The following is a 14,383-nucleotide window of genomic DNA, read 5'->3' as shown; positions in this document are numbered from 1 at the left end:
ATCTATCCTGATGCCTAGTCACTTTACCCTGCCTTCATGTACATATCTACCTCAAATACCTTATTATGATCTATCCTGATGCCTAGTCACTTTAACCTGCCTTCAAGTACATATCTACCTCAAATACCTTATTATGATCTATCCTGATGCCTAGTCACTTTACCCTGCCTTCATGTACATATCTACCACAAATACATTATTATGATCTATCCTGATGCCTAGACACTTTAACCTGCCTTCAAGTACATATCTACCTCAAATACCTTATTATGATCTATCCTGATGCCTAGACACTTTAACCTGCCTTCAAGTACATATCTACCTCAAATACTGCACATTGATCTGGCACTCCCTGTATTTTGCTCCATTCTTGTGTATTTCCTCTTGTGTTACTATTTTTCTTTTRATTACTATTTTTTTTAAACTCTGCATCGTTGGGAAGGCCTCGTAAGCAAGCATTTCATGGTTACGTCCACACCCGTTGTATTCGGTGCATATGACAAATACAATTAGATTTGGTTCTGCTATTAGACGAAGCACAGTGATAACACATGTATCTGTTGTATAAATAAACAAAATATTGTATTCTCATTTGAACTTTGCTGAACTTTTAAATGGTTGAAAGCTCAGTAATTGTCATGCCCTGATCTGTTTCACCTCTCTTTGTGCTTGTCTCCACCCCCCTCCAGGTGTCGCCCATCTTCCCCCTTATCCCGTGTACTTCTACCTGTGTTCTCTGTTTGTCTGTTGACAGTTCGTTTTGTTTCTTCAAGTCAACCAGCGTTTTGTGTCTCAGCTCCTGCTTTTTCCAGTCTCTCTTTTCTCGCCCTCCTGGTTTTGACCCTTGCCTGTCCTGACTCCGAGCCCGCCTGCCTGACCACTCTGCCTGAGCCTGCCTGCCGATCTGTACCTTTGACCCCCTCTGGATTACCGACCTCTGCCTTACCCTGACCCTGCCTGGCACCCGGTACCGTTGCCCCACCTCTGGTTTACTGACCCCTGCCTGCCTGGACCTGTCTATTGCCTGCTCCTGTTGGAATATTAAACTATTGTTTATTCGACATGGTCTGCATCTGGGTCTTACCTTCATACCCGATAGTAATAGACATTTGGGTGACAACCAAAACCAAAAATCTGACATTGTTTTTCCATTGGAATTTGGTTGTGCTTTTATTGTAGATGGTTGAAAGCATAGTGATAACACATTGTAATTTAACAAACTTCTGGCTGTCTTTTTGACTGTGAATAAAGATTGAAATATCATTGATCAACGTCTCAACCAAATATTCTCCATGTTAAAATGAGGTGGTGTGCTCAGTAGGGTAGAACTCAATTGTGAACAGAGCAGGAGACACATCAGGAAGATGCTTGACTGCTTCAATCACTTTGTCTAAACTGGGCCCAGATGTGTCCGTCAGTCAGTGGGTTATTCTCCTGTATTGCCCTTCAAGTTTTAGATTTAAGACCTCTGTCTTTGACAGTGATGTGGTTTATCAACTCCCTTCATGTCAGAAACATGCAGAAATGAACACATTCATAATTTGACATATTTCCTCTCAGATGTCAAGTGTGTCAAAACATAATGCCCTCATACAACCATAAAAAATAGTCCTGTGATATATCAGTCCTCTGTTGCTTACTTATTACAAGCTGTCTAAATCTAAGACAGCCAGATAAGATCCTGTGTGCATGGCACATGGAACCCGATATACAGGCTCATTGACAGACCGTAAAGAATGGATATTCAATTGTGATATTTTAGCATAGTTCGTTGAGAACAAAAATCCCAGAAAACACATAGATGGATTAAATAAACCAAGGAGGGAAATTGTGCTGATCCATCATGTCACTGTTCCTGTTACCCTAACCTCATCTATTGGCAAGACATTGGTCCTTCAGTGATTGGTGTGGATTTAAAGCACATATTATTGGTCTGCTGCCTGGGACCCCAGGGGATGAAGATCACTCTGCGAGAGGTGGACTTGACGAGACAAGGTCAGGTCATTTGTCAGAGATGTACCCTAACCCATCTCATCAGACGCCCACTTCACCAGAAGGCAAGAATCAATAATGTTCTGTTAGCAATGGATGAACGTGTTTTACCAAGATCATTTCCCAAAGATCAATGTGCTTACTCAGCAAGCCATTTGGATCAGGAATGAATATTTTCTGTCAGATAACACTTTAATAACCTCTCTCTTCTATTGTATATTTGTTAGATCAAACTAATGTTAGAAAGCAAAGTAATAATCATACACTAATATTACAATAAAAATAGCATTGAAACACTAATACATATACAGTGCATTTGGAAAGTATTCAGCCCCCTTGACTTTTTCCACATTTTGAAATGTTACAGCCTTATTCTAAAATGGATTACATTGTTTTCCCCCCTCATCAATCTACACACAATACCCCATAATGACAAAGCAAAAAAAAAAAAATGTTTGTTGCAAATGTATAAAAAAATGTAAAACAAAGTATTCACACCCTTTATGCAGTACTTTGCTGAAGCACCTTTGGAAGCGAATACAGCCTGGCACACCTGTATTTGGGGAGTTTCTCCCATTCTTCTCTGCAGATCCTCTCAAGCTCTGTCAGGTTGGATTGGGAGCGTTGTTGCACAGCTATTTTCAGGTCTCTCCAGAGATGTTTGATCGGGTTCAAGTCTGAGCTCTGGCTGGGCTACTCAAGGACATTCAGAGACTTGTCACYAAGCCACTCCTGCGTTGTCTTGGCTGTGTGCTTAGGGTCATTGTCCTGTTGGAAGGTAAACCTTCGCCTGAGTCTGAGGTCCTGAGAACTCTGGAGCATGTTTTCATCAAGGATTTCTCTGCACTCGATTCCCACAGCATGATACTGCCACCACCATGCTTCACCATAGGGATAGTGCCAGGTTTCATCTAGACGTGACGCTTGGCATTCAGGCCAAATTGTTCAATCTTGGTTTCATCAGACCCGAGAATCTTGTTTCTCATGGTCTGAGAGTCCTTTGGGTGCCTTTTGGCAAACTTCAAACGGGCTGTCATGTGCCTTTTACTGAGGAGTGACTTCCGTCTGGCCACTCTACAATAAAGACCTGATTGGTGGAGTGCTGCAGAGATGGTTGTCCTTCTGGAAGATTCTCCCATCACCACAGAGGAACACTGGAGCTCTGTCAGAGTGACCATTGGGTTCTTGGTTACCTCCCACACCAAGGCGCTTCTCCCCCGATTGCTCAGTTTGGCCGGGCGGCCAGCTCTAGGAAGTCTTGGTGGTTCCAAACTTCTTCCATTTAAGAATGATGGAGGCCACTGTGTTCTTGGGGACCTTCAATGCTGCAGAAATGTTTTGGTACCCTTCCCCAGATCTGTGCCTCGACACAATCCTGTCTCGGAGCTCTACGGACAATGTATTTGACCTCATGGCTTGGTTTTTGCCAAAACATGCACTGTCAACTGTGTGTGCCTCTATTGAGCCAAGTGATCCAGGTCCTGAGGCAGTAAAGCATCCCCAAACCATCACACTACTACAACTATGCTTGACCGTTGGTATGAGGTTCTTACTGTGGAATGCAGTGTTTGGTTTTTGAGGTGCATGATGGAACCTATGTTGTCCAAAAAGTGGTGGTGGTAGTGTGATGGTTTGGGGATGCTTTGCTGCTTTGGGACCTGGACCACTTGCTCTGTATCAGAGAAATCTACAGGATAATGTCAGTCCCTCCGTCTGTGAGCTGAAGCTGAAGATCAACTGGGTAATGCAGCAAGACAACGATCCAAAACACACAATCAAGTCTACATGAAAATGGCTAAAAAGCAACAAATGTGAAGTTTTGGAATGGCCTAGTCAAAGTCCAGACCTAATCCCAATTGAGATGTTGGGGCAGGACTTGAAACGAGCAGTTCATGCTTGAAAACCCACAAATGTCGCTGAGTTGAAGGAGTTCTGCATGGAAGAGTGGGCAAAAATTCCTCCACAGCGATGTGAGAGACTGATCAACAACTACAGGAAGCATTTGGTTGCAGTCATTGCAGCTAAAGGTGGCACAACCAGTTATTGAGTATAAGAGGGCAATTACTTTTTCACACAGGGGCATTGGGTGTTGCTTAACTTTGTTTAAAAGTAGTTTTTTTAAGTATGTCATTGTTGTGATATTTGTTCACTCAGGTTCCCTTTTTCTAAGGTTTTGGTTGAAGATCTGATAACATTCAGTATAAAAACATATGTAAAATTTGAGAAAAACAAATGTAAAAGTAGAGAAAATTATAAAGGGGGCAAATACTTTTTCAAGGCACTGTATATGCTTCCTTACTGCCTTCATAGTATTTGAATATCTTGAATTGGGTAAGAGGTGAGACAGATAATGATGGAAGGAGCCTTTATGGATCTTGATCGTAATAGTTGTTGTGTCATATCTGAGTGGCAGGCATTGCCATGGCAACATTTCCATGGATCTCACAGCTTCCATCTTTCACTGACAGCACAAGGGAATGGAGAAAGGAGTGATGTGTAGAGTTGAGAAGCAATGGGAAAGCAGAAAAATCACAATGATCCAAAGATCATTAAAACCAAAGTACATGCACACACACACACACCTCATAAATAAAGCACAATGTGTCTCGTTAAGGCCTTTCTATGAGTCAGACACCACCACCACATCTCTCTCACCTGCACTCCTCTGTTTGGCATTGCATGAGTGAACGTGTTAATAAGAGTGATGGTCAGCACCTGTCAGCAGAGCTTGTGGGGTTCTTTGTGCTTCCTTCCACCTGCCTCCAGAGCACTCAGGCAAGATCTCACCATCTAGGGAGAATGTAGGCCTCTCATCCATATTCATCCCATCACAGGCACCTCTCACAAGCCACCACCTTCATCCTCAGCACCCCCATGGTGTCCATCACCAGGTCCTCCTTCTGTCATTGCAGCCTGGACACCCCCTCTACTGCTTAAAAGACAGCTCACCACCCTAACAACTTGATGAGCCTTTTGTGTTCCTTATCCAACAAGCTGTCAAGCAGGAGTYTAGATCCAAATGAAGGACTATGATCTAGATACAGTCAGACACCTCTAAGACACACACACATTTACACACTAACACTGGGTTCCAGTAAGGATGTAATCATGGTCTCCTGTGTCTAATTAAAAAGGTGAATGTTGAATTTTAAAATCTACTTTTCCACAATACACACATTTGCAATGCGCATGTATTTTTCAGCCATCTACAGTGCATTCAGAAAGTATTCAGACCCCTTGACTTTTTCCACATTTTGTTATGTTAGTCTTATTCTAAAAAGAATTAAATAAAAAAATGTTCCTCATAAATCTTCACACAATACCCCACAATGACAAAGCAAAAACAGGTTTTTAGAAATGTATTAAAAACAGAAAAACAGAAATATCTTATTTACATAAGGATTCAGACCCTTTGCTATGAGACTCGAAATTGAGCTCAGCTGTATCCTGTTTCCACTGATCATTCTTGAGATGTTTTTACCACTTGATTGGAGTCCACCTGTAGTAAATTCAATTAATTAATTGGACATGATTTGGAATGTGACAGCACATGTACATGTGACAGTACATGTAAAAGCAAAAACCAAGCCATGAGGTTGAAGGAGATGTCCGTAGAGCTCCGAGACAGGATTGTGTCGAGGCACAGATCTGGAGAAGGGTACCAAAACATTTCTGCAGCGTTGAAGGTCCCCAAGAACATAGTGGCCTTCATCATCATTAAATGGAAGAATTTTGTAACTACTAAGACTCTTCCAAGAGCTGGCTGCCTGGCCAAATTGAGCAATCAGGAGAGAAGGGCCTTGGTCAGGGATGTGACCAAGAACCTGATGGTCACTCTGACAGAGCTCCAGAGTTCCTCTGTGAAGATGGGAGAACCTTCAAAAAGGACAACCATCTCTGCAGCACTCCATCAATCAGGCCTTTATGGTTGAGTGGCCAGACGGAAGCCAATCCTCAGTAAAAAGTCACGACAGCCCGCTTGGAGTTCGCCAAAAGGCACCTAAAGACTCTCAGACCAACCAGGAGTGGTTTCGGGACAAGTCTCTGGATGTACTTGAGTGGCCTAGCCAGAGCCCGGATTGAACATCTCTGGAGAGACCTGAAAATAAGTGTGCAGCGACGCTCCACATCCAACCTGACAGAGCTTGAGAGGATCTGCAGAGAAAAATGAGAGAAACTCTCCACATACAGGTGTGCCAAGCTTMTAGCGTCATACCCAAGAAGACTCAAGGCTGTAATTTCTGCCAAAGGGGCTTCAACAAAGTACTGAGAAAAGGGTCTGAATAATTTTGTAAATGTTATATTTAAATGTTTTACACATTTTTTCTTTGTCATGGGTTATTGTGTGTACATTGGATTAAATTTGTTTTTCGTCATAATTTCAAATAAGGCTGTAACGTAACAAAATGTGGAAAAAGTCAAGGGGTCTGAATACTTTCCAAATTCACAGTATTTCCTGTGTTTGAGGGGTGCAAAATCCACTTGTCACTTAAATCTCGCTGGATTAATTGCTTTCATTTTATTCTGTAACTCTTTCATACTCTTGCTTGTGCCTGTACACTACCGGTCGAAAGTTTTAGAACACCTACTCATTAAAGAGTTTTTCTTTATTTGTACTATTTTCTACATTGTAGAATAATAGTGAAGACCTCAAAACTATGAAATAACACATATGGAATCATGTAGTAACCAAAAAAGTGCTAAACAAATCAAAATATACTTTATATTTGAGCTTCTTCAAAGTAGCCACCCTTTGACTTGATGACAGCTTTGGCCCTCTTGGAAGCACTCTCAACCAGCTTCACCTGGAATGCTTTTCCAACAGTCTTGAAGGAGTTCCCACAGATGCTGAGCACTTGTTGGCTGCTTTTCCTTCGCTCTGCGTTCCAACTCATCCCAAACCATCTCAGTTGGGTTGAGGTCGGGTGATTGTGGAGGCCAGGTCATCTGATGCAGCACTCCATCAATCTCCTTCTTGGTAAAATAGCCCTTACACAGCCTGGAAGTGTGTTGGGTCATTGTCCTGTTGAAAACAAATGATAGTCCCACTAAGCGCAAACCAGATGGGATGGCGTACAGTTGAAGTCGGAAGTTTACATACACCTACGTTGGAGTCATTAAAACCATATTTTCAACCACTCCACAAATGTATTGTTAACAAACTATAGTTTTGGCAAGTTGGTTAGGACATATACTTTGTGCATGACACAAGTCACTTTTCCAACAATTGTTTACAGACAGATTATTTCACTTATATATTTCACTTTATGACAATTCCAGTGGGTCAGAAGTTCACATACACTAAGTTGACTGTGCCTTTAAACAGCTTGGTAAATTCCATAAAATTATGTCATGGCTTTAGAAGCTTCTGATAGGCTAATTGACATCATTTGAGTCAATTGGAGGTGTACCTGTGGATGTATTTCAAGGCCTACCTTCACACTCAGTGCCTCTTTGCTTGACATCATGGGAAAATCAAAAGAAATCAGCCAAGACCTCAAAAAAAAAATTTGACCTCCACAAGTCTGGTCCATCCTTGGGAGCAATATCCAAACGCCTGAAGGTACCACGTTCATCTGTACAAACAATAGTACGCAAGTATAAACACCATGGGACCACACATCCGTCATACTGCTCAGGAAGGAGACACGTTCTGTGTCCTAGATACGAACGTACTTTGGTGCGAAAAGTGCAAATCAATCCCAGAACAACAGCAAAAGACCTTGTCAAGATGCTGGAGGAAACAAGTACAAATGTATCTATATCCACAGTAAAACGAGACCTATATCTACATAACCTGAAAGGCCGCTCAGCAAGGAAGAAGCCACTGCTCCAAAACCGCCATAAAAAAAGCCAGACTACAGTTTGCAACTGCACATGGGGACAAAGATTGTACTTTTTGGAGAAATGTCCTCTGGTCTGATGAAATAAAAATAGAACTGTTTGGCCATAATGACCATCGTTATGTTTGGAGAAAAAAGGGTGAGGCTTGCAAGCCGAAGAACACCATCCCAACCGTGAAGCACGGGGGTGGCAGCATCATGTTGTGGGGGTGCTTTCCTGCAGGAGGGACTGGTGCATTTCACAAAATAGATGGCTTCATGAGGAAGGAAAATGATGTGGATATATTGAAGCAACATCTCAAGACATCAGTCAGGAAGCTAAAGCTTGGTCGCAAATTGGTCTTCCAAATGGACAATAACCCCAAGCATACTTCCAAAGTTGTGGCAAAATGGCTTAAGGACAACAAAGTCAAGATATTGGAGTGGCCATCACAAAGTCCTGACCTCAATCCCATAGAAAATGTTTGGGCAGAACTAAAAAAGCGTGTTCTGTCAGGAAGAATGGGACAAAATTCACGCAACTTATTGTGGGAAGCTTGTGGAAGTCTACCTGAAACTTTTGACCCAGGTTAAACAATTTAAAGGCAATGCTGCCAAATAGTAATTGAGTGTATGTACACTTCTGACCCACTGGGAATGTGCTGAAAGAAATAAAAGCTGAAAGAAATCATTCTCTCTACTATTATTCTGACATTTCACATTCTTAAAATAAAGTGGTGATCATAACTGACCTAAGAATTTTAGGAATTTTTACTCAGATTAAATGTCAGGAGTTGTGAAAAACAGAGTTTCAATGTATTTGACTAAGGTGTATGTAAACTTCCAACTTCAACTGTATCCCTGCAGAATGCGGTGGTAGCCATGCTGGTTAAGTGTGCCTTGTGCCAGCAACGCAACCTCATACCATAACACCTGCTCCTCCATGCTTTACGGTGGGAAATACAAATGCAGAGCTCATCTGTTGCCCCACACCCCGTCTCACAAAGACACGGCGGTTGGAACCAAAAATCTAAAATTTGGACTCCAGACCAAAGGACAAATTTCCACCGGTCTAATGTTATTCGCTCGTGTTTCTTGGCCCAAGCAAGTCTCTTCTTCTTATTGGTGTCCTTAAATAGTGGTTTCTTTGCAGCAATTCGACAATGAAGGCCTGATTCACACAGTCTCCTCTGAACAGTTCATCTTGAGATGTGTCTGTTACTTGAACTCTGTGAAGCATTTATTTGGCCTGCAATTTATGAAGCTGGTAACTAATGACCTTATCCTCTGCAGCAGAGGTAACTCTGGGTCTTAATTTCTTGTGTTGGTCCTCATGAGAGCCAGTTTCATCAAAGCGCTTGATGGTTTTTGCGACTGCACATGAAGTTCTTGAAATGTTCCTTTTTGACTGACCTTCATGTCTGAAAGTAATGATGGACTGTCGTTTCTCTTTGCTTATTTGAGCTGTTCTTGGCATAATATGGACTTGGTCTTTTACCAAATAGGGCTATCTTCTGTATATTAAAGAAATACCTGATACCATTAGAAAATGTACAGTATATATGGAGTGCATTCTAAGAAAGAAAACAGGGAAATTTGACAATAAATGTCATCCCTGAACCCAATCATTATTTGTACGTGCCAGTAAAAAATGCATTCAATACCTGATGGATTAAAACATTTCTAAAAGTCTGGTGTATCTTCATCCATTGTCCAACTGCATTTATTCAAATAGTTTTCAAAACTTTGTAACAATTTTGATGACTGTTGCTAGACATACACTTTCTTCCGTAAGTATTTGGACAGTGAAGCTAAAATGTACTCCAGTATTTGGAATTTGAGATTAAATGTTTCACATGATGTGACAGTTTATAATTTCACCTTTTGAGTGTATTTTCATACATATCTGTTTTACCTTTTAGAAATGAAAGCACTATATGCATCTAGCATCTAAGTTTTTTGAGAAATTCACTTATAGTGTATTAAAGTAGTCAAAGGTTTACTATTTGTGCATATTCCTTGCACTCAATGACTACAGTACATCAATCTACATCAAGTGCTTTCATTTCTAAATGGTTAAACAGATATGTATAAAAATACCCTCAAGTAAAAGGTGAAATTATGTACTGTCGCCTCACATGAAACATTTTATCTCAAATCGAAAATGCTGGAGTACAGAGCCAATTTTAAAGTTTAATTTCACTAACCAAATACATATGGAGGGGAGTGTACAGTCAGAGACCATTTATCTGCTTGGCCCGTAATGTTTGGTTGATGGGGATGTGCTTGCTGGGTTTTGGATGGAGGTTGTTTAGTGCAGCCTCTCCCCTGGGGTGAAAGCAGGGCAGACTTGTTCTGATTTAAAGTGGCTATAGCGCTCTGTCATGGCATCCCAGATCCCTGTAGACTAAAGCCACGCTCCCCACAGTACAATATGGTCACAGAGGTTGATATGTCCAACTCTGGTATGTTATTTCACTTAAGCCATTCCTATCTAGACTATGGATGTGTACAAATGGCTGAGGTAAAAAGGACCAACTAATGTCCAACTAATGCTGGTGACAGAAGAGATGCATACCTTGGTAGACTGTAGCACAGACAGTAACCATGACAACATGGCAAAGCGAGAAAGAAACAGAATAAAATAGAACTGGTTTCTGTTGAGACCTGCAGTTGTGGCACCGCACCACAGCATTCCCTCAAAGAGCCAAGAGAAGAGTGAGTGAGGGAGAGGTGTAGACAGAACCTTATTAAACATACATGCCAACTGTCTCCCTCCGCTCTACCCAATTATGGTCAATTACACTAGAGGTGCTGGAGCCAGCGAGGCGGAACACCAAAGGTAGTGGCATGGCGGCATGCATTAGTTCTAATCAATGTTGCACGCCATTCAGCGGTTGACTTGCTCTAGCTTGGATACACCATTTTAATCCTAATCAGATGCTATTTAAGAATGTGATAATTCAAGTGTAGGACAGTGTGCAGAGGAAGATACACATACAGCTTCTTCCATCTCCTCCTCCTCTTCCTCTCTCTAGATTTCTCTTGCTATTTGTCCTCCTTCTCTAGTCTCTGTTCTCATCCAAACCTCCCCCTTCCCTTTCCTCAAGGGAATAGAGGTCATAAAGCAAATGATTACTCAAACCCTAGTTGCCATAGAAACACAGTCATGTGACAAGAACAGGCATGCATAGACCACAACAAAGAGGTTGATTACGAACCCAGCACTGGAAAGTAGCTCCGTTTTCAGTATATTCTCTATTTTCTGTGGTTAAGTATAATAATAAATGTCATATTTCACACATGTACAAGTGTGAATTGTAAATGTGTTTTTTTGCATATCCCCCTGAGACACCTTCGGAGAGTGGCGTCATGGCCAGTATCAACCATTATCAACAACGACACTGGAGCAATTAGGGTTAAGTGCCTTGCTCAAGGGCACAGCAACAGATTTTTCACCTTGCTGGCTCGGATATTCAAACAAGCAACCTTTTGGTTATTGGCCCAATGCTCTAACCGCTAGGCTACCTGCCACCCTAAGTATGGAAGGGTAGACCAGGGAGGGAGAGGAAAATAAATATGCAAAAGTAGAAAGGAAACTCAACTCTGTTTTTCTGATGGTGAATTTGTTAGGCTGGCCTATATTCCAGGGGTGGGCAACATACTGCCCACAGCTATTAATAACATTGGGCCTACAATCATGTCAAGGGTCAACAAATTGGCAAACTCGATTTTTCATTTCACTTTTTCTTTTAATTTCTTCAATTTTTCTTGAAGATAAAGACAGGTGGCGGTTGTCTGGAACTTGCCGGACATGATTTTATTATAAACTAAGTCATCCAACAGCATAAGGAAATACTCATATACACCCTCAGAGAAGGTGTCATTGAGTTGCAAAAGATATGTCACCCTAAATTAAATGCGGCGCAATGCAATGCAACTAAATGCAATGTAGTCTACAGTACATGCAAAATGTGCAGGACAGCACATGTTCAAATGAGATCTTGCAGGCTAAAGCAAACCCACCCTCCAGTATTTGAATGACCAGCTAATAAAACAGTGCTATGGTTGACCATGCTTTAGCACAAGCCCCTCCCAGTACACTGTGAGACAGAGACCTGGGTAGACAGAGCTCAGCCTGCCCCCCACTGAGCTTAGTCACATGACATGAGAGGGTGAACTCACTGACCTACTATCTTCCACTGTCCAGTTTTGAAGTACACACAGACCAGCCATCCCCCAGTCAAAGCTTTACATGAGTCTCTGTCTGAAGCCACAATATTCTGTAAAAGTCATGTATGCATATCTGTAAGTCAGCAGTGCTGCCGCTTCAGCATGGGAAAGGAAAGGGGGATACCTGGTCAGTTGTACAACTGAATGCCTTCAACTGAAATGTGTCTTCCCCATTTAACCCAACTCTTCTGAATCAGGGAGGTGCGGGGGGCTGCCTTGCAACCTGATAATATATGGGGTGAAAAAGTGCACATTCATTCCAATCATTCTATAGCTATGACTTGCATCTATTAATCATTTGGAAGTATTATATCAACTCCACTGTAGTAATAGGAAGGAGTAGGTCTACATTCTTCTCAGATGAGATCCCCAAATCTGTGGTAACAGGAGCTCAGTACTGTCTGCACAAAACCTGCTGCACCACACAGACGTGCATTTATGCATGCATGCGAWTGCACATATATGCATTCACACATGCACAGGCACACACACAATACAAACACACACACTGAGTGTTCACTTAGAAGATGCTGGCTCTGGACAGAGAGACCATAAGTAATTGGTCCACCAAATGCTTAACACTAGTGTGTTTTTGTATTATTATCCGCTCTTAACCGCTATCCAACGCCCTCGGTTTCTCCACATCTCTCTTCCTAATCATCTCTCTCTCTGAGTCCTGACTCTTTCATGGCTGTGGGAGCAGCTGAGTGTTCAGTGGTGTCTGTAATTACCTTGCGTCTAGACATTGCTTGGTTGAAGACATACACACACATAGAGGCAGTGTTTGTGCAAGGGACTGTACTAAATCTTAGACTTACAATTGTGTCAATGTCAACCATGACACATGACAAGTCTGTCTCTGTATGATGGTGTCATCAACTGCCCTTGACACTCAACAACAGCTTGTCTATGTGTTTGTGGTAACAATGTTATGTTGTCCACGTCACACAGACAACAGAGACATGAGGCGCATTTAGAACTAATGTATCCATCAATTCAAATGACATCATCATGGATATGCTRTAGGGTATTGAGTCTATTATTATAATCACTTACTTTCTGTCCTATTTACCCTACATTGTTTCATCATTCTTTTAATATTGTTGTTTTTCTTTCTATCTGCATATTGTATGCTTGAACATCTGAAAGGCAACTGCAGAGACATGGACCCTCAAATCTTGTATACAGCAAAACAATGTAAACTGTACTATTATAATAGAATAATAGTGCAAAGCTGATCGCAAAACGGGTTCACGGAGTACAATTCTCAACAAGCTCCAGTTTCAGTTACTGATGTCAGGAGTCTTGATTTCACAGCTGTAGAAAGACCATGGTGGAGGCATTGAGGAGGAAAAAGAGAGGAGGGAGAACATTGTCGTGTCAGAGCACAACTTGACAGTCTTTTGTACTGAGTGTATTAACACAAGGTTTCTGTTCCATTCTCAAGCAGGCACAGCAGAAGGGTTTATTTTAGTGGCCAGGTTTTTCCATTTTCTAATTCCCCTTCTTACATTGTTCAACCAGAATCCCAACTACTAAATCTCTTTCTTTCTTGAGAATTTGTGTGCAATCCAAAGTGCACAGGATGTGACTGAGACAATTGATTGTGTTCTGGACTGGTTCACTGTCCACTGAGTAATCTGCAGTAATTTACTAATACATTACATTGATAGGTAGGGCTTGTATCACCACAGATCATAACACTAACTAATATCTAAGCACTTTGCTCTTTGGAATTGCAGCTTTGAGAATAAACCATCTTATTATTATAGCTTTAAATACCCCAATGGCTTAACCTGTCATCTTCCCAGTGTGTTCAGTGGTAATGCTGCTGACAGTTTGAGGAATGTGTGGAAATGGGCTTGTAAACAGTTTTCTCTCAGAACATAAAAATAACTATTAGGGCTCAGATTCAGTAAACAAACACTGCTGTATGTAGGCCTACCCAGAAGCCTCTACTCCATCTTTACAACCTCCCTGGGACATGGCTACAGCAGCTGAGGCTCAAAGGATGAGAGGAAAAGATTGATGGGAGAATAAGCAGATGCAGAGAAACAGGTAACATTCATATGGGTGGTTGAGAGCAAAGAAAAATAACAGAAAAAGTGACAATAATGAAACAAATTGTACAGAGAAGGATGTCACATGAAACATTTGTGGGGAACTTTAACAAGAGGCATAAAATAAAAGCTGATGCCCTGTCAGGGGAAGAAACAAGAAGGTAGAGTGAAATAAGGAATAAGGGAGAATGAGTGAGAGAATGAGCAGATGGGGTTTTACAGAGCCTGAGCTTGGGGAAGCGAATAGATCAATAACCAATTTCAGTGACGAGATTC

Source organism: Salvelinus sp. IW2-2015, linkage group LG33 (assembly GCF_002910315.2).
Source record: "Salvelinus sp. IW2-2015 linkage group LG33, ASM291031v2, whole genome shotgun sequence".
Taxonomy (NCBI): Eukaryota; Metazoa; Chordata; class Actinopteri; order Salmoniformes; family Salmonidae; genus Salvelinus; species Salvelinus sp. IW2-2015.
Note: the sequence above shows the minus strand (reverse complement) of the source record.